Source organism: Phalacrocorax carbo, chromosome 2 (assembly GCF_963921805.1).
Source record: "Phalacrocorax carbo chromosome 2, bPhaCar2.1, whole genome shotgun sequence".
Classification (NCBI taxonomy): domain Eukaryota; kingdom Metazoa; phylum Chordata; class Aves; order Suliformes; family Phalacrocoracidae; genus Phalacrocorax; species Phalacrocorax carbo.
Window position 1 is genome coordinate 55,614,246 of NC_087514.1, and position 24,327 is coordinate 55,638,572.

The 24,327-nt window shown below is 40.3% G+C and overlaps 1 protein-coding gene across 4 annotated transcripts in view; it reads left to right on the forward strand.

Annotated features, from left to right (window-relative positions):
* The window catches only part of ARHGAP28 (Rho GTPase activating protein 28), a 76,122-nt gene that overhangs the window by 16,963 nt on the left and 34,832 nt on the right, over nucleotides 1–24,327 (forward strand). Inside the window, exon 1 of one of the 4 annotated variants that reach the window (XM_064442973.1) lies at nucleotides 8,975–9,112. The exons of the other annotated variants lie outside the window; for them this stretch is intronic. The gene's annotated coding sequence lies outside the window, so the exon portion shown is untranslated. Of the gene's footprint in view, nucleotides 1–8,974; nucleotides 9,113–24,327 lie in introns of those variants that run through there. 4 annotated transcript variants of the gene reach the window in all.

The following is a 24,327-nucleotide window of genomic DNA, read 5'->3' on the forward strand; positions in this document are numbered from 1 at the left end:
AGAGCATGCATAATGTTAAGTGCTTTACTGGATTGTGGCCAATGTGCTGAGCACCTCACAGGAATCTGCCTTTGCTTAATTTTTCTGATTTGTAGAAAAAAATCTCTTTCCTGCTCTGAGCCCTGGCACTTCTGACCAAGATTTTTCCTTCCTCACCCCACCCCAACCCTCATAGTTTTTCCTTTTATATTTTGAATAGTCAGTGCCAAGCAGGGCTAGGCCACTGGTTGCCCACTGTGGAAACTCCAGTATATGCCACTGGCCTCTAGGGAAACTCCAGGGGACAATATTTTGGCCTGAAATGAGGTCTTACCTGGAGTTATTCAAAATTCCTTTTGCTCAACCTGGTGAAAAAGAAAAACTTCAGAGGAGAAAGGAGAGAAAGTAATAAATTCTCAAGCATTGTCAGTGTATATGCCAAAGGGGCAATGGGCTCTTAAATCAAATCAAAGAAATCCCTAGAAAACCGGGATTTGAAGTGCGTCTGACAGTGTACACTGCATGAAATACTTGAAGTCAATAACTCTAAACACGGCTGTCACCACAAGGTGCACCTTCTCTACACCCAACTTCCATCTCTTTCCAATAACAGTCAATCTTTGCGAAGAGCAGCTGTAAATTATAAATCTGAAGTAAATTTTCAAATTTTATAGCTAGATCTGTAACCAGTCTGAAGACTATAATGAGAAAGGGATGACAAAGCAAGCAGAGACACTTCTTGCTGTCATGGCAAGACTGGTCAAGGTTTTAGTTTCAGGGGCAGGCTGCATAATTCCCCTATCAGCTGATCATTACTCGGTGCTTTAAAATTTCTTGAAGAGTACATGTTCACCATGATATGGTCTCTCCCATGCTCATCTGTGCGTTAGTACATGAATGTGTGTGTGCAGTGTGCTTTAGTTGCCTGCAGTACATGAGCTGTGCTACCAAAGTGTAGACACCCAGCATTGTAGCCATGTGGAAAACCACACTCCCCAAGAACACCACCCCTCACCTGCCCTCTGCTCACTCTCCATTTACCCCACAACAACATTTTACCATCATTGCCAACCTCCAGCCATCTTCAAATAGCTGCTATACTCTCCAAGCAGCCTGCCAGAAAGAAAAACAAAAATAAAGGAAATATTTACCTCTTTTCCTAAGTTATAAAATTGGCCTAGGTCCTGAAAAAGACAAAGTATAATCCAGGATCACTGATTAGATTAAAGCCTTGCATGTCTGCACATACGTCCGTACCCTCTGAGGCTAGAAATAATTCTTCACTGGACCAGAGCACCATGCCTTGTAGGACTCAAGACAGCACCTTTAAAATTGCCATGTAATTGAATACAGGAAAGTCTCTGACTTTTTGTTGTTATAGTTATCTTTTTCTTATACCCCTAACTTTCTGAGTTTATGTAGTGAGAAAGAATCAATTCCATCTCTGAACTATAGCTATCTTAGAGGTATAAAATGACATTTTCTACCTGAACTGCAATCAGGACATGGCCAGGGAGCACAGCTCTCTGCATGGACAGATGTGGGCTGCAGGCGTTTGATGGTAAACAGCATTTTTCAGTGTAGCTGGTACAAAGCACTAGCACCCAGGAGGCTTTTGCTTCTGACTCACACCTCCAGTGCATAATAATAATAGTAGTAACAACATCAACAACAACAACATTTTCACAGCACACAGAAACAAACGCAATGAGCAGAGGTGGCATAAGCAGCAGACTGAAATTTCACAGGTACTGTAAGCAGGCCTCGATGTACACTGGAATTAGGCCAGGATACTAGACACAGCACTGCAGCCCTACCAAGACAGGGCCCCATGGGATTTCCTGGCAGGTCTCTTGCACCCAGACCCCGACACGGGTGCTGGTGGGGCAGGGGATAAAGGGTGTGTTCACCACTTAGTGCTTGTATGTGTCCTGTGTGGGTGACATTGTCAGATTTCACTGCCCCCCCTCTTTAAAACACATGCTTTTTCCCATCTGCCATAACCCACCACCAGGTAAGTTAATAACGCTTGTCCTATAAGGCATAATTTGCCCTCTCAGATCATATGGATCTGCAGAAAAACAAGAACTGGGACCATGTGAAATCCTTACCCATCAGAGCATCCAACAAGGGCTGCCTGCAGTTGTGATGGCTGGCAAAGGAGGTTTTTACTGCAGTTTTGACAGTGCTGCCAGGAAAACTTTTTGAAATACCATCCCTTATCAAACATCTTGAATTTTTCCTCTCTGATCCAGCACTTTCTATTAGTCATAATCAGCATTTTTCTTCTGACTTGCCAATGCCAAAGAAGTCCTGCTGGTGAAACTGCAGGCGCTGGGGTTAGTACCAGTTGTTACATGAACAACAGGGAGCTGAAGCACTTGATGCAAGAGTGTGTGTTGCAAGAGGAAATAACTCAGATAATGATCTCGCAGGACTACATAAAACCTGTGGCATTGTCAGACGGCTGGTGTCCTCAGGCCTCCCAGCTGGAGTTGTGCAAGTGTGAGAGGTACTAAGAAAGAAAAGCTGGAAACATCAGGTGACTGCTGGCCCTGAAGAAGTGCTCTTCATATCGCTGATCATGAAAACCATAGGTCTGGGTATATCTTGTTTGGACAGTGCTGTTGAAGCCAGCGATCTCTAAATCTTGATAAAAACCTTGATCTTGAAAGCAAGTAGGAACCTCATCTAGGATTGTGAAGGCATTTGTGTTTGAAAAGGTCTATCTATGCCTGTTTCCCAAGCAGATAAAGTGCCTTCGGGGGCCTGAGTCTCCGCTAGTTTGCACCGGCTGCAGCCGTTCAGACCTGCAGGAGTAGGGGCAAAACGCCGGTTTCAGCAGTGCTAGAGATGGTCCTGGTTCCTCAGGTGGCATGGACAGGATTTTGGCCTCACCCAGTGCGCCAAGCACTGAACATGGTGAGCTCTAGGTCTCTGGACTGAAGTCAGGCAAGGGCGATCTGTGGCCTCAGCTACTGTCACTTTCCTAATGCCATCGAATTGTGGCAATGATAAACAATCACATTATGTTTACTTTTGAGGGGAGCTGCTTCTTCTTTTGTTCTTTTTTATCTCTACGCTAATATTTTAAGATTTCTCATATTTTATTTTTTATGATAAAATGTCTGTGATGGTTCAAAGCGGAGTGGTTAACATGGATTCTTTCTTTTAAACTCGCTAATAAAAGTTTCTTTTCTCCTACCCTCTTTTTTGCTGCATTGTACAAGATGGGCCTCTTGAATTCTGCCGGCCTGCCAAGCCCAGTTCTGCTTTCATGTCAAATAATTAACAAAATTTTAGAACAACCTAATATTTACATTATACATGGTAATTAGACATGTCTTTGACTTATGTGTGTTTCTGTTTAAAGGAATGAACTTTGGAGATCGGACATTTGTAATTGATTGAGCATATTCAGAGCCATAATTATGTATAGAAAGTAAAAAATTCTTTTTTCCTTTGTCTGTTAGTGTCCAACAGAATTTTCAGATGTAATGCCTATTTAGTTAACAATTTTTTTAAAGTCCTTTTACTGGAACACATTTCATGATTTACAGTCCCCCTAAGGTAACATTGCTGATTAGATTAACATTACCTAATGGATGAAACTAGTAAGATATTTTGTTCAAATTAAATCCTCACCTTTAAGGAGAAATTAATTGGTCAATAGACCATTAGAAACTCAGCAGAAACTTACTCCATTTCTTAAAATAAAGGTTACTGGCCAAATATGAATTTGGCAGTTACTGTTACTTTTAAAGTCCCATTAGTGAAGAACATCTGTTAATATAAAAATATCTCTGTTATATTACACTGGTTTAGCTGTAGTTAGTTTAGCACTGCTTGGTTAACATCTAAGGGAGGAGGGGGAGTAAATGTCTTACATTTGGTAATCAGTAAGCCAGGGCTTTTATCCGTTGCTTGGCTTTGTTTGGGTTTAGACAAAGTTCCTCTGTTTTTGCTCAAGCTGCAGTAATCTTTCAGCCCTTGATGTCATGCATTCTGGGTTTTCTATAGTCTTTATAATAATCTTTGAACCCTCAGCCCACATCATATGTTATGAATATTCTTTTTTTGAAGAGAGGCAGACAATCATTTTAGACTGCAGGAACCCTACCCCTAACATTTCTCTGCACGTCAAAGTCATAGGGCAACATCAGGGAGAAGAAGTAGCAGAAAGACCGGTTTGGAAAGATGCTTTGGGATGAGGAAAAGCAGACCGGGGATCAGCAAAAAAAATTACTTTTAAGGGTCAGAATTCCACTGTTCTTGAGGGGTGATTCAAACTGTACCTCGAAAAGCCTCTTCAAGGCCACACCTGGTTCAGGGTGTGAGCACTGTCAGACTGTCACTGCAGAGGAGCAAGAGCCAGAAATTGGTCCTGGTGAATGTAGGGAATGGTAGTGCTACACACTATCAGCTCAGGTCCTTCTTTCCAGGTGAAAATACACTGAAATTCAGAGATACTAACAAGTAATTATTTTCTTCATCTTCTTGCCAGGTGTTATTCACTTCCTCCTAAGTCAGTGACTCTTCTATCAGACTGTCATCTTTTTATTCTTGGCCATCTTGGCCTGTTTAGCTTTGAAAGAAGTGGTGTCTCTAAGGGAAAATAAGTGTCTTCCCCAGGGAATTTGCACTGTAAATCCTTGGGATTAGGATAACTAACAACTTCTCTCTGATACAGTTTAATGCAACAAGTAAGACAAGCTTTTGTTGCGGGGACCTAATAGAATATTGTCAAAAGTCATCAGGTGACTGAAAATTAAGCTGCAAAACAGTGTTCCTCCAAAGACCAAAATGCCACCTGAAAAAACCTCTGTGTTTGTAAATTCAGCACAAAAAATGGCTCCCCCATCACATGGCTCCACATACTGTTTCCAGTGTACATATGACCTTGGTATGTGGCTATTGCAATGGGCACTGGAAAACAAGCTCAATCCCTTCCTGTTCATTTACTAGTGGAGGAGGTTTTTTTCCATCCGGCAAGTTCATTTGTCAAGGTGACCTTCGCAGCTGACACCGAGCGTTACTGCAGATAAAGAATGCCACCTCAGCATGTTTGTGAAACCCAGCTCAGCAGCCAGCCATGGGCCTCCTGTGAGGCACGGGGCGTTGCAAAACAAAACCCTTCCTCCAGGCACTGCGAGGGTTTCTCTGTTCCACAGTTTTCAAACATCGGCACTGCACATTTTGCAATCCTTTTGTCATGCTCTGTAAACCCTCTTCTCTTGCCTGACTGGTTTTATGTTGGAATGGTCTTGAGGTTAAGTAGTTTCTTTTGAAAAATCCCTATTCTGTAAATTAATGGTCTCCTAGCTAGAGCTAAGACCACAATTAAATCTTAATCGATCATGAATGTAGGTAGGAAACTTCACAGATCCCCTGCCAAAGCCCAGGCGGAAGAAGCAGATCTTCAGAGATCTCCTAAGAGAAAGTTTAATACTTCATGGCATCTGAGGAGCTAATGTCAAGTCTGGACTGCTTGGCCATGAATGACTATCTTCTTCCTATCTACATAGTTGCTTTCAAATACATCACTTATTAAGTTTTAGGATATTGTCATTTTTCTACCATGAAAAACAAGCCAGATTTGGAGCATGTGTGCTTAATATATCCCAGTGTTAACATAAAATCCAGCCTGGCGAAGAGCCTCTGGTTTTTGCTCACTAACAGCTGGAATAGATCAATATATAAAGTCCCTGGAAATAGCAGTCATGTTTCAGAAGAAACCACCACTTGATTATGATCATGCCAGTTTAATTTCTGGAATAATTAATCCAATGATAATTCTTCCAGTTCCTTCCTTGTAGTTTTATTTTCAGGCTTACCATATGGCACCAGTTAGACTAAATCCTTAAAGCTATTCCCCAGCAGCAGGGACCTGTTAAAACAAGAGACTGTATTTAGAAGTGGGACCGGGGTGGGGGGGGAGGGAAACACCCAAACATTTCTTTTTCAGGGGGAAAAAAAGAAGATTTGGGTTAATCAGAATAATCTACTGAGCATTTTTTCGAGCCAAGAAAAAAAATACAAAAATCAGAAAAAGCTGAAACATTTAATTGCGACATCTTCTAAATTAAATGTTTTGTTTCTAATTTATGTGGGTTTAATTTTCAATAGAAAAGTAAAACAAACCTCTGAGATCAAACTGTGTTTTGTTCTTCTGAATTTCTACAGGAAAAGCAAATGGCTTAATTTCAGATTAACTTTAAATGAAGATTTTGTTCTATTACTTGTTTGGTCAAAGCCCTGAAAAATCCATTATTTGCATAGCTAATTGTTTATGACTGGTTCTTACGTCCAGATGCAGCAAAAAGCTTAAACATTTGTCTGGTTGGAAGGATAATCTATGTATTTCTGCAGTCATAAAACGGAGTCAACAGCAGGTCTATTTTCTGCCTCAGTATTTATCTTCAGAAAAAGAATAGCATGAAAGCACATGTCAGTATTTATTAGCTGTAAGACATTGAGTATATCTGCTGAAATATTTCATCATTATGTGTCATAAATGGAATTAGTTTAGAGCTACTTTTGTGCAAACCATGAAACAGAATACCGAAATATGAATAAAGATATGCGTGCAGGCAGATCTCTGTCATCCTTCGGTGGGACACCTGTGTATATATGTTCACCACTGTATATTTTCCATAGGACAGCTGTGATTAGGGCTCACCATTGTGCTGGTCCAGAAAGAGTGAGGGCAAAACATGAGTTTTAAATATATTTACACAGTTTCATAGCAAGACTTTTAACCCAAATGTTTGTTTAAATTGTAGTTAAGGAAAATACTGGTTTTGGAGGTAAAATAGGTTAAGTGCAAGGACACTGCAGGGAGAGGGTTACAGTTCCCTTAATTTGAAGTGTACCTAATGCCCAGTGAGCATTTACCTATTTCCAGCATTTAACAGCTCTTTGGCGAGTCCCCCACTGTCTTCTCCCTTTATGGGCAGCAAGAAAGACATGTCATCCATAGGTGAGCTAAATTGCTCTGTGGAGGTCACTTTCTTTCCACTGGCTGTAATCGGGAGCCTGCAGCAAGCAGGATCCTAACTAACACGTCCCGGCTCAACATCTAGTGTTAGACAAAAGGACCCAGCACTTACTGAAACACGGAGAGTGTTTTAATTGTCAACAGCAGCCAGAAGGACAACATGCTTACTGTGAATTGCTGCACTTGAGCTGGCCTCTGCTTCCTCCCCTCTCTCCCTGACTATGTTTTTCGGTGCTGCACAGGCAGCGAGCTGTCAGGGATTTGGGTTGCAAATGGGAACCCACCTTCGTATTTGCCAAATCTAACCAAAAGTCACCTTAATTACTAGGAAAACCTAAGTCACTCTTACCAAGGTTTGTTTAAATTCCAGTAGAGAGCAACTTTGGGAAAAGGCAATCCTAAAACTCTATTTATCTGACTGTTCAGACAAAGCCTAGAATTAGGTATCAAATGACTTTAATTTCTTCTACAGCTCAAGAAGAGTTAATAGTGGCAGCAGTGTACCACTTAATTAAAAAGAGGGAGAAGACATCCTTGGAGGAAAAGGGGATGGCAGTCTCATGACTATTCAGCCTAGAGGTTGCTTCTGAATGCCTGTAGGTGGTAACACTATAGAGGTATTTAGTCAGGATGATATGGACTAGCATCATCATATCGCTTCAGGCAAGGCAGCAGTAGCTGCCAAGCAGCTTCTAGTCCCCACCACCACCAGCTGGATTTGTAGTATGAACAGCCCCACAGTCCACTACCAAATTCCTGAATCACCCTCTTGCCTGCAATTTATGCTTTAAAGGACACTTGTCCCTAAACAGACCTACAGACAGTGGTAAATGACCAGAACATTTCAAATTTTCAAGGATTTCTGTGATCCTTAAAGTTCACCAGAAGAAATAGAAAGGAAACATTAAGTCCAGTTTAAAACACAAAGCAAATTTAACTCCAAGATGAACTGTAAAACTAAACCACTTCTGGTTTTGCTCTTTTCTGTTCCCTTCCAAAATCTGTGGCTGATTCAGGAAGTCCTTTCCCTTTTTTTTTTCCCCAGCATTTTTTTTTTTCCTTTCTTTTTCTGCTTGTTCTAATTAAATCACAGGCTTTCTTTTCCCTTTACTCTGCTGAAGGGATTTAGCCATGTCTTGGAGGAAGTGAAGGATATAAAACAATCTTATAACCAGAAAGTCAGCTTTTCCTCCTGTATTTCAGGCTGGAGGAATGATGACAGGAATGCTATAAGTTTGACAGACCAGTGTAAGCATTTCAATGGATAAACAAAGGTTAGACAGAGGGAGTAAGGTTTGACCATCTCATATGCTTTCCGTGCTTAAGAGTTATTTCTTCCTCATCCCCCAGCTGCAGCTCAGATTCATCCCCAGATTTCAAGACTTTATCTATCTTGTGGCCATCCTAAATTCTGGGCCACCGTTCATACAAAACCTGGTGCATGCTTTTTTCAGTATTCATCTAGGCCTCCCACTGATCATCTCACTGTAGTAAAAGCAAGAAAGGCTTCCCCATAAATATTTGATTTCTTAACAGCTGTACTCTGGCTCGCTTCTCCCTCCTCACTGGCATTGTGCACTATGCTTCTGCTCTGGGTGGAGTAGCCACCTCCATGCAGAGAGAGCTCATCATTAATTTGCATCTGGTCATTTATGATTTTTTTGCATCATGCTAATGGTAGTGTGTCATATCCTTCTAGCAGAAAACACATAAATTGGCTCCTTCTTTTTCTGAGCCACCCCACAGGGACTCTCCTGAATTACAGCACAGCTTAGTGCTGATTACTTTTTTATTTCTCCTCTTAGAAAACGGATAAAAGGTTTAAGTTCTGATACAAACAGGAAAAACACACTAAGAGGATTTATCCTGAAGGCATCTACTTTTTAAATAGTGATGGAGCAGTGACAGTCTATTTCCCACAAGGGCCAGAAGCTCCACCGCTCTTTGTTCCCACAGCCTTTGTATGACTGGAGGCAGAATATCCTATCACAGGCTGTCAGATAGCTCCCAGAATATGCAACTTGGTGGTCATAGGCTGAGGAGGGACTCACTGCCACTAGGAGCATGAAGTTGTGTGTCAGAAGGACTCAGCTGTGCTCCCTTAAGGATAACGCCAAGGCTTTATTCTGCTCTGAGGTAAGACTTGCAGAATTTACTAAATCAGTAACTTCTCAGCCTTCCAGACCCTGCTCCCTCCCTCTTGTTTTCTTAAACAAGGAGCGACAGGAGGGGGAGCGAGCTGTCAGAGTTATCACTAGTGGAATTTTCCAGCTTTACCAGGCAGGAAAGGGGGGGACAAAAAAAAAATGATCCACTGTAGAAAAACAACTGGACACAGTGCAAGTGAAAGCAGCTGCAGGATGGGCATGTGCATGCTTTGCATTGCCTCACTTCGAAAATACACCTCAAGAATCTATTAACATGAACGCAATAATAAGGTGTGTTTCTGGAAAATTTTATTGTTATAATACAATTTTTTCTCACCATTTATTCTGTTTAAAAATGTGTTGCACTGGAAAATTCTTCCAGAGGGAGCAGACACTTTACTTAAAATTTGATTAATCTCAGTTTTTCCCATTTTTGCTTTCATTTGATTTGGGGTCAGCAATTTGCCTTTTCAAACTTTGGCCTTCTGATGTTATATAGATGTTTATGATACTCATGTGAATTTCAGCTCAGTGTCATGACCAGACTTTAACCTGCACAAGTAGAGCTTTATGCAAACCTAGCTGTAAGGAAAGAAGAAACTCATCATTTATAAAATCATGGAATCATATCATTTTATGGGAGGAAAGTCATGTCTGACAATTTAAGTGATGCGTTCATACAGATTACATGGCTAAAGAACTAAAGTGCTTCTACATTTACAAAAACATTATCCTAATCCACATTTTTCAATTTTTGCTCAAATCTGGCTCGGTTCTGGACACTTGGCAGGCGGGGATTTGCAGGTAGCACAGGCTCTTTCTAATGGCTACTTTCAGTCTGAAGGTGCTTATGTCTGGTAACCAGGTAAAAATCCAGGGCATCAGGGGAAGAGCAGCTATAACTGTTTACCTTGTAATGAAAACTGGAGAAATTCAAGGGAGCTGGAAACCAGGACTTGTCCACATTGTTCTGAGGAAACTGGAAGCTTGTTTATGTAGTCTAAATAAATGCAAACAATAGACCATCAATCCAGCACTCACGGACAGGCTCTCTCATCCCTCACAGAGGGATTCCAGGGCATTTCTCTTTCGCTGGCTGGCTGGCATGTCGCTCAGAGCTCTGCAACTCCAGAGCAAACATCAGGAGTGTTTGAGGAGTTTCTTTTAGCAGTTCTTGCTCCACGGCAGTTTGCACATGCTGAATTGGCCAATGCAACCTTTCCAGTTCCAAAGTCTCCCTGCAGAAAAATATGAGCCGGGGTCATGACCATCAGCAGAATTAATACTCCTTGCCTTGGGGAAAACTTTTCAAGGATTTCTTCCCTTGTTATTCCCTCTGTAGGGGCAACACAAGGCCCATACTGGGGGTCAAAAGGAAGTCTGAAATGGCATCAGATGCTGTAAAGCAGCACAATATGACGATCATGGTCCAATATGATGAATACGTAACAGATTTTAATTGACTTTGATCAGTATGAAAAGGCAAGTACTTTCTTTTTCCTTTGTCAAACATGAAGACTCACTGAAAGGAAATCCAGGCAGTTAATATCCCTGGAGATTTGACTTTTGCTACCTATATTCTTGATTGATTTGTTTAGAAAAGAGAATCAGATCAGCAGGATTATTGTGAAATTTCTACTGGACAGTTACACTCCTCACGCTAACAGGATTTCTTCAGCAAATAGTGTCATTACGAGTCCTGGTAGTGTTTGGTCAGGATGGGAGATAGGGCTTACTGGCATAAATGATTGTCTAGATTGCTTTTTGTGATTTTGTGACTCCTTTTTCATATGAATGGAAGAATTCTGAGGAACCTCCCATCACTGGGTTTCCTCCTGTTTGTTCTTAGTGAAGGTGATCCTGTCCATGCGAAGAAAAGGTAGCTCACTCTTGGCTGTTAGGGCTTTTTCAGGCAGGGCTTTGCAGTGCAACTGCAAAGTGATTCCTAATTCAGAAAGTCTCTGTGAGTCACAGAAATGTACATGTTTCTAGATAACTAGAAATTCTCCACTGTCAATGCTGTTTTAAGATAATGACCAAATTCTGATTAAAATGAACCTAGCAACTCTAAGCAACATTGTTTTTCTTCAACTTTCTTAATTACTTTTTATTAGAAAGCCTATTCAAATGTACTATTTTGGAAAACCTTAGGTGGTGAGTTGCATGTAAGTGATCATCATGATACAGCAGCCTCTTAATTTGACAGGTCTTTTTCCCATCAAAATGAGTCCAACTACTTTGTATAGTCTGTTCCTTTTTTATCTTGAATTAGTCTTCCATTAAACAACAAATTAAAGTTGATCCCCTGGTTCATGCCGTACAAAACAATCCATTTTATGTGTTATCTATACTTTTTCACAAAGGCTTTTAGGACATTACTAAAATATTCCATCCCTTTGTTCCCATCTTTGCTCTGTATTCATACATGTGTTTATATGCAAGTACGAATCTGTATGTATGTATAGTAATCTTCCCCTTAGGATATTGTGCATTTATGTCATAAAGGAAAAGGAGATTAACAGTACGATACAATACAAACAGGCTGACTTTATGGTGATCTTGCAGAAACTCCTGCCAAGCAAAAGAATAAATAACATCTGCGTTAATCAAAGCCAACTTTAAAAGATAAGGTGTGAATTTAGGTGGTCAAAATCCCAGAAAACTGGGCAAGCTTAATGCTCGCAGAAAAAGGACTCCAAGGACAAAGAGTGTAATGGTATACAATTAAGTGGAAGGCAAATTTTCAAAATTGCTTCTGTGACTTAAAAGCCTAAGTACCACCTTCAAAACTGACTTTGTGTGCAGGAGCATTTTATCTCCCTGTAAGTCCATAAGCTTTGTGCTCCTGAATCCCTCAGTGTTTTCTGAAAATGGGAGTGAGGTGACTGCCCTCTTAAGTCCCTTTTGGAAGCATGATCTTTAGTCACCTGGAAGTCCAGAAAAAATACTGGTCCCAGCAGCAGCTGAATACCAACCAGGGATACCAACTCAAACCAAAGAACTAGAGGTACAAGCGTGATTATTCCCATTTTACTGGAAAGCCACCTATCATCTCTGTTTTGGATTAAACTTATGAAGATGTGTTAGCCTGTTCAAGATCCTGTGGAAGCATTTTGAATCAATTGTAACTGATGTAAATATAGTCTTTGACTGGAAATATTCCAGAGCAAGAGAGCTGCAACAGTTCAGCCAAGATGCATTATATCAAAAGCATGGATCAGTAATTCAGTGTCCTCATGGGAAGGACAACATTACAGCTTCACAGCATTCATAAAGTGCCTGCACAGTGAAAGAACTAACACCATCTTTAAAAGATGGATGAATGCCCTCTGAATCTTCCCCTCCTATCATGGATCATGCCTGTTATGTAGGCAGGAGGGGGAAGAGGAGCATGTACACATGATGACAGAGGGCACAATAACAGTTTAGTAGTACCCATTTGGCGTGAGCATGTGAGCTTTCAAACATGATTTACTATGTTTGTATAGCAATATTAATTACTTTCTAGAGGCTATCCAGCCAAGAATATGTACGGGGCTGACAAAGCTCAGTTAGAAACTTCAGCCAAGCTCTGCAGGACTTAGAAAAGATTAGCGGTTCTATTACTTGTAGTGTGCCATAGCTCTAAGTCACGAACTAGGTCTTGTATTTTTAACCACCTTCTGCGGCAAAACTTCTGTGTGATTTTAGAGATGTCACTTTACCTCCCTCCATAATTCTTATTTGACAACGTCTCCATGGTTCTGTTATGATAAATTAACTCTTGCCCATATAGTTAATTAAAAGCTACAGGGGGTAGTTGGGGTGTTTTAGTAGTTATCAGATTCTTGTTTGTTACTATCCACCACATGACGATTTGGTATCTGGGTTCAAATTCCCAGCTGTGACTAAGGAGAACTCAACACAGCTTAAAGAAGCAATTCTCCAAAGTCTTCTTTCTGTTCTCCCGATGCAACCTGGTGCAAACCCAGAAGACCTTAGAACAATCCAGAACAAATCAGTAACTGCCAAAATAGCCAAGAGTGATCCCTTCCTGTACTACATGATGTCTACAAATGTGCTGTAGAACTTTCTAGCATGGTTCAGGGCTATCCTGCTTCCCAGGAAAACATGAATGGGCATTTTGTACCTATTTTAAGATGCCTGAAGCTGAGATAATATTGTCCCTCTACATCTTCTGAGCTTTGAAGACTTCCCTCCAGTGTGAGCCCATTTTCCTCAGAGACTTCCAAGAGCTACCTCTTACTCTCCCATTGTCAATATTAAGACATTTAAGTTTCCAAGCCCTATGCACAGGAGTTATTTGGCTGGCCTCAACAGGGGTGCTTGCAGGATTCAGAATTATTCCTATCACTGAGGAACTGTGGACAAAGGCACCATGTTTTGCAAATATTAGTGGTCTTTCTAGCTCCAAGAACTTCAGAAGCTTCTTTATATCTGAAAAGTTAGCACTGAAATACCTGGCATGCTGCAGCTTTCCTCAGAGTGCTCATGGATGAAATATTTGAGATAAACCTCTAAAATAAAATAAGCAGGAAAAATAAAAAGGTAGCTGCAGGAAAAATAAAAAGGTAGCTGAAGGCAACTGGAAAGCTGCTGTGCATCATGTACTAGTATTCCCATTTAAGAGGTAATTTTTCTTATTCTGTTATTTGCCTTTTTTATGGACATTGTAAAGAAGTGTAACCTAGTCAAATATTTCCAGCTCTCACTGGAGTTCCAGTGGTTTAGAAGCATCACTGATTCATTTGGATCCTTACTTGGAAAGGTCACGGTTTTCACCAGCATGTAGAGCAAACACTTGAATACAAATTAGAAAAATACCACTTGAAATTTATGGTGTTGCCTTGAAATTTCTAGTGAAGATGTTCCCTCTATCTCTTTAGAATAAGCCTAGAAATCACTTTAAGACCAACAAAAACCTTTTATACCCCATTAATTGGAGTTATATAGCCAAAGTTTAAGAACACGCATTGTTTTTTTCCTTTCCCTCTTCATTCCTCTGTTGAAGACCTGAGAATATAATAAACTAAATTTGATTTTGTGGTCCATTGATTCCTCAAAAAATTGAAATGCCTGCTCTTTGGAGACCCATGATCTTCTACTTGGTGTTCCCTGTCTATTTTGTTTGTCTCCATCAAATTTAAGCTTCTGTTCTTCATCTTCAGCTCAGCTCTGTCCTTTCTTATGGTTACATCTCCCATCATCTCACCATGACCTGTCATAGTACTGGTAATGCTACTGGTATCATCTGGCAACTCAAAAGGTTCTTGCCAACATATTCCTGTACCTACATTATAAGTTAAAAGTCTCTAGACCACTCTCCAATAGGAGTCTTCTACCAGCTTTCACTTTAAATTCAGCTTTACACTTACACAGTTATGCTTGTACAGTTACTGATGTCCTGAATGAGAGAGGTTACCAAATAATATACTGCTATTTCATTTAAAAGTGAGTGAAACACCCTAAAATTTTTACCAAAAAGATGAGTGAATTAGCAAGAAATTAGTTGTTTATTGTTTACCTCTAAAATATTTGTCAAAAATCTGTTGTAACGTAGCTTGCTTTTTAAAGCTTGAAAGTGAAGGGTGCACCACATTAGCAAAACTTCTATTGGCTTCAGCAGAGCCAAGAGGATATACCTCTGGCAATATTGCCTAGCTGTATGAGATTTTTTAGTGGTTTATTTTTTTAGAATATACCACAGTTGCTTTGACTCTGAGCTTTTTGTAAATATTTAGAACTGGATGGGGAGAGAAGCTGGTGTGTGACTTCTTGTGATAATGAGATATGGCGGTCAAATGCTGTTGGAGAAACGTGTGGGAACACACCCATCAGCTGCAAACCCCATCCCTTGCCCTGTGTGCCAGGTGCCCCCATTCCACACTGGTATCACCTCCTCTCTGCACAGAGCCCTTATCAGCCTCCCTGCTTGCTCCACCTCTACACAAGAATCCCACTCAGCCCAGCAGCAATTGCTTTCTGGAAAATGGAAAGGAAGGGAAAGAGGCAGGGTTTGGTGCTGGCTGCAGAAGAAGAGATGGAAGGGTAGAGATGAGGTCTCATGTTGCCTCGTGTCATCCAGAATAAAGTCGCAGACTGTTCTGGACAAGAATTGACAAGAATAATCAACAGACAATGTGCTAAAACCCTGTTTTTTTCTGTAGTTTCCATACTGATGTACTTTCCATCAGTTTACAATTGATGCATAACCATTTTTCTTCAGGTAAAAATAGGAACATAGCCCTTTGAGGTATTCTCCAAGATTCAACTACATTGCTTTATTCAGTGTACTTTCTTCATCTACATTGCTTTATTAAGCAGCCTCATTAACAACAGAACAGTCTATTCAACAAATGTGGGACTCTTTCCAAAGTAACTCATACAATCTACCAATGTGCTTGAGTGGCAAAAAATAGAATTATGTGCACATCTTGATTTTTATTTGGCTACAGCATTTTCCCGCAAATTTTTCATTCCTTCTGACTGATTCAATATGCCACAAAATACAATACACCATGGAAAATACAGGCTGAAGGTCCAGAATTGCCTGACAGCCAGCCCAGAGCTGCTGAGAAAAATCTAAATGGTGAGAAGTACATTTGCTCATGAAACTTTTGTGCTTTGTAATAACTTCAACATTAGCAGTACCACAAAGAGGGCTGTTCTGAATTTAAACATAAGGGATAAATTAAGCCAGCGGGGTTGTAACAGTTTATAACTATCTGAGAATCAGATCCAGGATTTTTATAGTGACAATGTGACGTTGCTCCTCACTCAGTTGAAAGATTTAACAGTATCTTCACCACATAAGCATTTTTTTTTTTTCAGTAAAAGAGCTTTAAAAGTTGTACATTGCCAAGCTATAAAAGTTCAGTATGTTGCTTTACATTACTTCAGTCCAGTCCTGTGAATACTATTAAGGACAACGTTCAAAATGTTTTATCATGAATTCCAGGGTAACAGGTATCATTCATGACTAAAATGCAAATGAACACATTAGAGAGTTTAAGTATTCATATTTTGTAGCTCAACTATTGTGTCCCATACACTTTTAAAGGAAAACCCAATATCTCATTAAAATAAGTACTGCTCGTTTGCTTTGGTCCTGAAGCCTTTGAAAAAAAAATGTAATGGGTGGAGTGGTGACATTTACCTAAAAGGGTGAATTAATTATAGGAAGGGATAAAGTAACAGCTGGAGTTCACATAAAGCTAAGCACAATGAAAACTTCAAAGATACATTACATGATTCCGAGCTCCTGCTTAGTTTATGTGTTAACTCTCTAGAAGTGTCTGCCTCCCTTCATTGATTATGTCAGGACATTAAAGAGCTCACACTTGCAATGTATGTAGTTGCATTAGATGCATTCCAGTAAATAGTATGGTCCAGTTCTTTATGTTGCTACCTTAATTCAACCAAAATGACAGAATTTGTCTTTCGAAGTGTTTCAGAGAGAGCAAGTCCTATAAATGCTGTGAGTTCCTTAATGATAATAGTCATGCTGGTTGAAAGGATAGCTCCTTTAGAATGATCTAAAATAAAAATAAGTATATATTTTTCCACAATCACCGCATAAATGCAGGCAATGTTAGCAGCGGTACTAAAAAGTCTGTACTGTAGAAAGTCATGTTTTAGTGTTTCATCATGCCTGATGAGTATTTCCATATTTATTTTTTCTTTAGAAAATCTAATTTGTGATTCTAGAGCCAAAAATCTTTTAACACTGTCCAGTTTACAGTCCCTATGGGTTTTACTTGATTTGCTTCTTTGCTTGTTGAATGATTTAAGCCTCATCTGACTCTTGAACCTGTGCATTTACTGCTGTTTTAAGTATATCCTGTTGTGTTATAAATAATGAGTCCTGCTAAGTGTGAGTTGCTGGCAAAGGCTTATCAATTTTATTGTGAGAAAAGATTCTGGATGAGTCAGCATATTACCCTCCTTCTCCCAGCCTCCTTGGTATTTGTAGTTACACACACACGCATGCATAGTGGCCTGACGTATTCCAGCTGGCTTGAGATGATGCTATCCCCAGGGAGTGCTTACAGGGCTGTTGCTTACCTTTGAAGTGACACTGCCAGAGCAGTAGGAAGCAAAAGAGAAATACAGCTTTTCCACCACCCTTTGTGAGAGCTTTCTTACTACTCCAGATCGCTGTCTGAGGAGGGACCGAGTGAATGCAGTGAAGAGCATTAAACTTCACACATTAGCAGAGTTTAGAAAGGATCTAGTGCATTTGTGCTTCCTCCTCTCCTTTTCATTCATGTGACTGCTTCATCTTTGCTTGCTACATTCAGTAAGACACTGAGTAGCTGCTTGCACCAAGGTGCAGAACGAAACATGTCTGCTTCATGCTTACTGTGTGGCTTAACCAAGTAATTTATCCCAAGGACTGGTAATCTTATAGTAGTATATCCAGGGCTTGGTCATACATCTTTATTTCAAATTCTTTCCAGGTGGAATTTGAAGGATTTTCTTTGGATTTCAGGGTGCTCAGCTACCTAGCGGTCTCCCTGGGTGACTGACAGACAGATGGAATTTTTGGTGGCACCTGCTCAACGTGAGTGGATAAATTGTACAGCACATGCAGTGAACACAACACTCGTGGAGGCCTTCACCAGCTCTAAGGCATATGCACAGTGAACTGTCAGATTCACTGGGTTCAATGCTTAGACACAAATAATTTGTCCTGTACATGCACAATAGATCAAACATTTCCTGGAAGCACAGGATTTCCTAAACCCAAAGTACATGGTCCACATGCCTATGTTTCTTCCTGGAAAAGCTTGGTCTGCCCTAGATATGTGGATTTGTTTCTTATAAATGCAATTGGACTTAAGCAAGCACCAACACAACAAAAGAATTTGTCACTTCTAACAATAAAAGTGTGTTGGCAATGTTTAAGATGTTTAAACTGGCTGCTCACAACCCACTTTTTCCTGCTGTAGGCCGTGTCCAGATACTTCTTATCTTGCCCATATCCATTGAAAATTACATCTAACATACTCTGCCATGATCTGCTCATGTCCTTAGGTCTTCAGAATTCAAAACTATCTTATCCTGCTGCCTCTTAATCTATATGAAAGGAATCCTTTTCCAATTCACTTGAGAAAAAATGGTTAACAGAACGTACTCTTGTTAGTGTTAATCATTTGGGAATCCCTGCTGCCCTTTAGGCACAGACTTGTTAGGAGAATGAAGACAAAATAGAGTCCCTTTCAGATTTTGACAGACGCATTGAAGCCTTGTAGTGCACTGTCTCTGTCGCATCAGGCCAGCGCTAAAGTGATGTGAATGCCAGTGTGGAGCAGAGGTCTGGGTCATGTCCCCAAAGGTCATCGCTGCCAGCAGGCGATACCTAGAGAGTATATTCCCTGCACTCCCCTAGCTCAAAGGGTCTGATTGTGAGAGCCCTCACATTGAAATGCACAAACAGAGAGAGATTCTTCTGCGATCTCCATGCTCAGCCGCAGAGCGGTCACAATGTGGCCCTTGTTACTCACGGGGGACTTCCGTACCACTTATGAAAAATTGCACAAGAGAATGCTAAAGAACTCAAGGTGAAATGCATTTTTAAATGCTGGCAGGTAACACTGGCGTGCAAACTCTACAGCTGAATCTCCTAATTCCTGTTAGTACCTTGATGAATTGCAGATGAGTTATGAATAAATAAATTAAACTTTCTTAATTCCTTTAAATCTTATAAGTCTTATTAGTATTTTCTCTTTTAAGTCTTTAAATATTAAGATATATTAAACAAGCCCTTTTGGTCCAAAAAAATGTTTGTGGCGACAGAAAAGCATCTTTAGAAATAAAATTAATAGTTGGCAGAAGCATATTTTGTAGACTGTTTTGTAGAATACAGACATGCAAAGTACTGAATTCCTGTGTTTTCAAGTCCAGCCGATACAATAATGGCATAACTCAGCTTATTTTCAAACTCAGCTTTGTAACAAAGAGCAATTAGATTAAAATTATTTTTGAGTTCTGCTAGGCAGAAGGATGAGAAAATTATTAATGAAATAAAATCCTATTCCCATTCTTACTCAACACTCTGTTACAAGGGAGGCTGAGTGACACCTCTGTGAAATCAATGAGCATGATAGGTTAAATATTTGCTATGCTAGATGTTAGAGAAAGAAAAGGGAAACTTTAGGATCCACTGCCTACAACTTGTCTAACATCTGCAAGATAATCAGAAGCAGAAGTGTGCAGATGAAGCCGGAGGGATGTTGCCTGTGATATGCCCCTCTCTGTGGGCAGAAGCCACCAAGCATGGAAAGAAGGAAACAAGCAGGCAGCAAACAGTCCTGGAAGAGGGTCAGAAGGAAGGAACCAGAAGACAAGAGATTTGGGGCGAGAGTGAACAGTGCCATGAGCTGTGCACAAAGATACTATTTCAAATTGCTGGACTCTTCCTTTGCTTGGAATTTGTATGCATTTTGTAAAAAAAAGAGAAATATTGGCACATGACTGATTCCTACCATTTCAGAACAGAGGAAAATATAGTTCTTAAAGAGGAATAAATTTCATTTCCCTGTCAATGCAAGCTACCATCCCCTTTTTTACACTTGGGAAGAGCTGAGCAGAGAGAGGGTAATTATTTTTTGTCGGAAGTTGGTGAATTGTTATGATAACCGAAGAACAGAAAGATCTGGATACAGGAAACAACGCTGTGCTCTGCCACTGTTGTGTTTTGCAGGTATTACTGACTTCGTTGGATTAAGTGGCTACACAGACAGAATGCCTGCAATATGAAAAAGTTGATTTTAGTCCTAAAATGACCAGGACAATTTGCCTCCTTTGTCTTCCCCATCCCTATAAATGTGTCTAAATATGGTGAAGCAGGTGCATGACCCGCTGAATGAAATGAAGCATAATGATGCACAAGAGGAAGATGTCCTGTCTCTGTGTGTAAACAAGGATTAAATACTGGTTTTAACTACAAGATGACTTTATTGCTCCCATTTGTTTTATGGGTTCTTTACCACCCATTAATTAAACTGAAAACACAAGCCTGGCTTTACCATTAGTCAGCCTGTGAGCAATCATTAGGTGTCACTGAACCAGCTCATCATGTGGTTTGACAAACCTTCACTTTGGGGATAGGATAAGAATTTCATATTGGATTTGGCTTGGCTATCCTGAAATCAATGTGTGCTGTCAGACCCTGAACAGAACACTTCTGCATGATATACGGAATATAAAATACAGGTTCAGTGGACCTGGTTTAATATTGCATTTCAGCAGTGTTATAAACATACACCAGGGCAAAACCAGTCACACACAGTTGAATCAGCCTCCTTGTGCCCCATGGAAATACCCTGGTTCTTTGCAAAAATCTTTCCACGGAAAGTTTTCTACATTATATCATCATATTTCTCCTTACCAGCACTCCTTAACCCTTTCTTCTGTGACCAATATCTAGTAATAGAGTTTTTTTATAACATTGGCAGTTGTAGCATACTTTTCCCTTCTTCCTTTTAATTTCCTTTCCAAGGGTTTGGATTTTTGTCTGTGTGGCTTTTCTTTTTAATTCCACCCTGAAAACAATTTCAGCTCATTCAGTGGGATCACTGTAATTTTTGCATGTTGCTTTAAGGTTTGTCCTTCTCTCCCAGATTTTCCATCTAAGAAGCCAGAATCTGAGATCCCTCTTGTGTTTAATTTAGTCAGCCTTTCAGATTAGCTCACCACTGCTTGTGTGTGTGAAGGCAGCAAATGAAACTGAGCATGGGCTTCATGATTGCTACTTTCCTAACAAGTCTGGTTTCCAAATTTTCTGTAAGAACAACAGTTTTGGCTTAGTGAAAATATTTTATCCTTGTAAACTTCTCTACAGGCTCTGAGAAAAAGAGCAAACAAGCCAGAAAACCTTGAGGGTGAACAAGGTATCCAGAACATAGGTTTTCTGCTAGGAGAGTTCCCAGGTGACAGGCAACCTGAGCTTGTTCAGCTATTTCTGAGATGGCAGGCAGCTTGCTGAGTCAGTGCTCATTCAATGTCCTTCAAGAATGAATTAAAAGCAGTGAAGAATATGCTTTGCTTCCTCAGCAGGATTTTTTTTTTTTCCTGAAACTGTTTTGAACAGCTTTGGCTGGAGGAAATGGAGACAACTGCCATTATCACATAAAAGCAAGACCACTTCCTCCAGGACAAAAGGCACAGGTGTATGGGTCAAAACGGCAGCTGAAGTCTTTTCAAACACGTGAGCTTTTAATAGGCAGACTCAGAATGATTGAAGAAGGTTTGTACTAGACCACCTGGAAGCAAGCTTCAACTGTTTACCAATAAGGATAAAGCACCTCTGCCTAACCTTTCTTGTTACAGGAATTTTACACAGCTTGATTTAATCCGGACTGAGATAACAAGCCTGCCTCAGATATGAGGTTCTCAGGAGACTTTGTTAAGCTGATTTTCCAAATAAGCTCTGTACTTTTAATATTGTTGTAAATGCATGTTCATTACCCAGGAACCTTAGACGTATTTGGTAAAGCTGGTTGTCACAGCAGTTGTTGCCACGCTACGTGGTCTGTTTTGCATTTAGCTTTTTGGTATGGTAATATTACAAAATAACATACTCACTGTGGGGAGAAAAGAAACAACCCACCGAGCCTCTTTCTTCCTAATATGGTGAAACAAAAAGCTTTAGTTTGAGCTAGATGAAGTGCTGATGGAGTCAAAGCCCAAGGATCAGTCTGGTGTGGTTCATGAAGAGCACAAGGGTCGTGGTCAAGAATCACACTGGGAGGGCAGGAAATGTTTGAATTCCCTGATTGTGACTAAATGGTGGGAGCCAGTGATGTTATCAGGGAAAAAGCCTTCTTCTCGTCCCGGCACATGTTTGATTCCAGACTGGCAAGAGCATTTCTTCCTCTGATTGCTGGTGTGGGAGCTCTGAGCTGTGCTATATAGCAGTTGTAGGGACTTATTTTTCACAAAGGTTTATACTAAGCAGGGACACAAATTGGTCAGTGGGCAGAGCCCTGAGCTAAAGAGGAGGCCCAGGAGGGACAGGCTGCAGCCGCAAGATAGACACCCACTGCCCGCCTTACACCAGGCCTTGGCATCTCTTTCTGCTTGTACAGCACCCGGTGAAAAGGGGCCCCAAATGCCATGAGAGTGCCAGGAAGTTTTGTCGTTTTCCTTATTTGTGTTCACTATCACCTTTTAAACAAAAGAGCACAGCTTTTCACAGCAGTAAGAAACTGGTTGGCAGGAGCTGTTTCCCCCGTCCCCACCAGCTCCCAGCTGAAAAGGTGGGGTTTTCTGGCTGCTTCTCAGGGGTTCTGCTTCTGCTCATTAAAAGCTCTGCTCAGGGACGCTTGGTTCAATATTAACTCGTTAGATTTAAATCCTGTGAGATTTGCATTATTTGTTTCCTTGCTGATGCAGGGAAGAGAGATAGGTGAATCCATAAAAAAAAACAGAGGCTGATGTGTCCAGATACATAATTCCAGTAATTGTGATTTATCACGTACCCCAGTCATCTGAGGCTTTGCGAACAAAAGCTAACTGAAATGCTTGCATCTCTCCAGAGGGAGAGCTACATGGAAAGCACTCAAATAGCTTTAACCACACTTGTGTCCCAAATTCTTCTCAGATTTGGTGACTGTGGCTTGTTCTAATTAAAACAATAACAGATGCAGTGCTATGTTTAAAAGCAAACAATCATTTGCTGCTTATGAGGGAAAAAAGGATAGAAACACTGAAGATAGCACTTCTCTTCTGGAGGACATGTATCTCCACAGCACCATAGTACATTTTCTTCTACTGAAATATTGTCACCCATCAGAAAGCTTTGCTTCCCAGCAGCTGACTAAGAGCACACAGGCAGGTTTGGCAGCTGAATTGTCCATATGACACCCCTCTGTGTCCAAAAAGGGCCGAAGGCCTGAGCTTTGCCTTTTTAAAACACTGATAATGTTCACAGCTGGATTTGTTGTGCTCCATTGTTTCCACAATTGTGGCTCCCCAACCTGGGGCTCAGACCTAACCCAGAAGGCATTGCCTGGGACCACCCAGAAGAAACAAGGAGGCTCCAGGAGCCTCAGGGAAGAAGCCAGCCCTTTGCTGACGAGGGGGGATGCAGCATAGGCAGCAGCACAAAGTGGAAGAAGCATGTCCAGTCAGCTTTATTAAAAAATATATTGTTTATACATCTATTGCAAAACCTTTGACAAGGAGGGAAATACTGAAAAGGAAGTATAATCTTTTTTTAGTGGAGTAAAAGTGATGCCTGTGGTTTTAAACAAAGGCCTGTTGGCAGGATGATGCCATAAAGAAAAGGAAGAGAAAGGGAAACAACATTCGAATTAATTCAGATAAGTGAAGGCCAGAAGGCCTTATGACAGAATTTTCCATTAATTCCTGTAGTCCAGCTCTCTGCCATAATTACGTTACCTTCTGACTCTTTTGTACAAACGTTGTTGTGGTTATTATTGCTGTTTACTGTAACTACTGTAATTACACATACAAAAGCTGCTTAAAACATTGCAATTGTAATTCTGTGAAAGAGCAAAGCCAGAAAAGACTTTTGTGGTGGGTATTTTATAAGATTTTGTATGAACTTGTATAACTGTCTTAGCTGCAAGAATTTACAGTGGGAAAAGACAAGAACAAAGGAGTAAGGAACAAAATTCTTTGTTTTGATTCCATCACTGTATTGAATCGAAAGTTGAAATTTGCTTTTTAGTGAATTATAATTTTTTTTGAATCTGAGATCAAAGCATTCTGTTTGGCCTAAAACATACTATTTCATTTCAAATACAAATTTTGTTAAAATTTCATTTATTTTAATTTCATTACTAAAAATGGTGTGTTTTTTTTTTAAAGGGTTTTCAAATAAAAGGTAATTATTCTTCTGAATTAAAAAACTTCAAGTTTTTAATTCTTTTCTGGAGCCAAGATGAGTTTGTAAAATATTTCAGGGTTCCCAAATCTGATTATTTTTCCCCAAAGAGGTTTGCACTGAGGCATTTCAGCCAGTAAGCAAAACAGGAAGGAACAGGGAGAGAAACTGAGACCCAAACAAGTTAAAATACTTTTCCAGTGTCTCATTAGATGGGTATCAGTGTTAGAAATAGAAAATGCATCTCTCAAGTCCCCTTGTACAGTGAAAAACACTAAAGAATATTAAAGAGAGAACTTATTAGACACAAAATTAATTTCCAGCCATAATAAATTTCCAACTCTTATGAG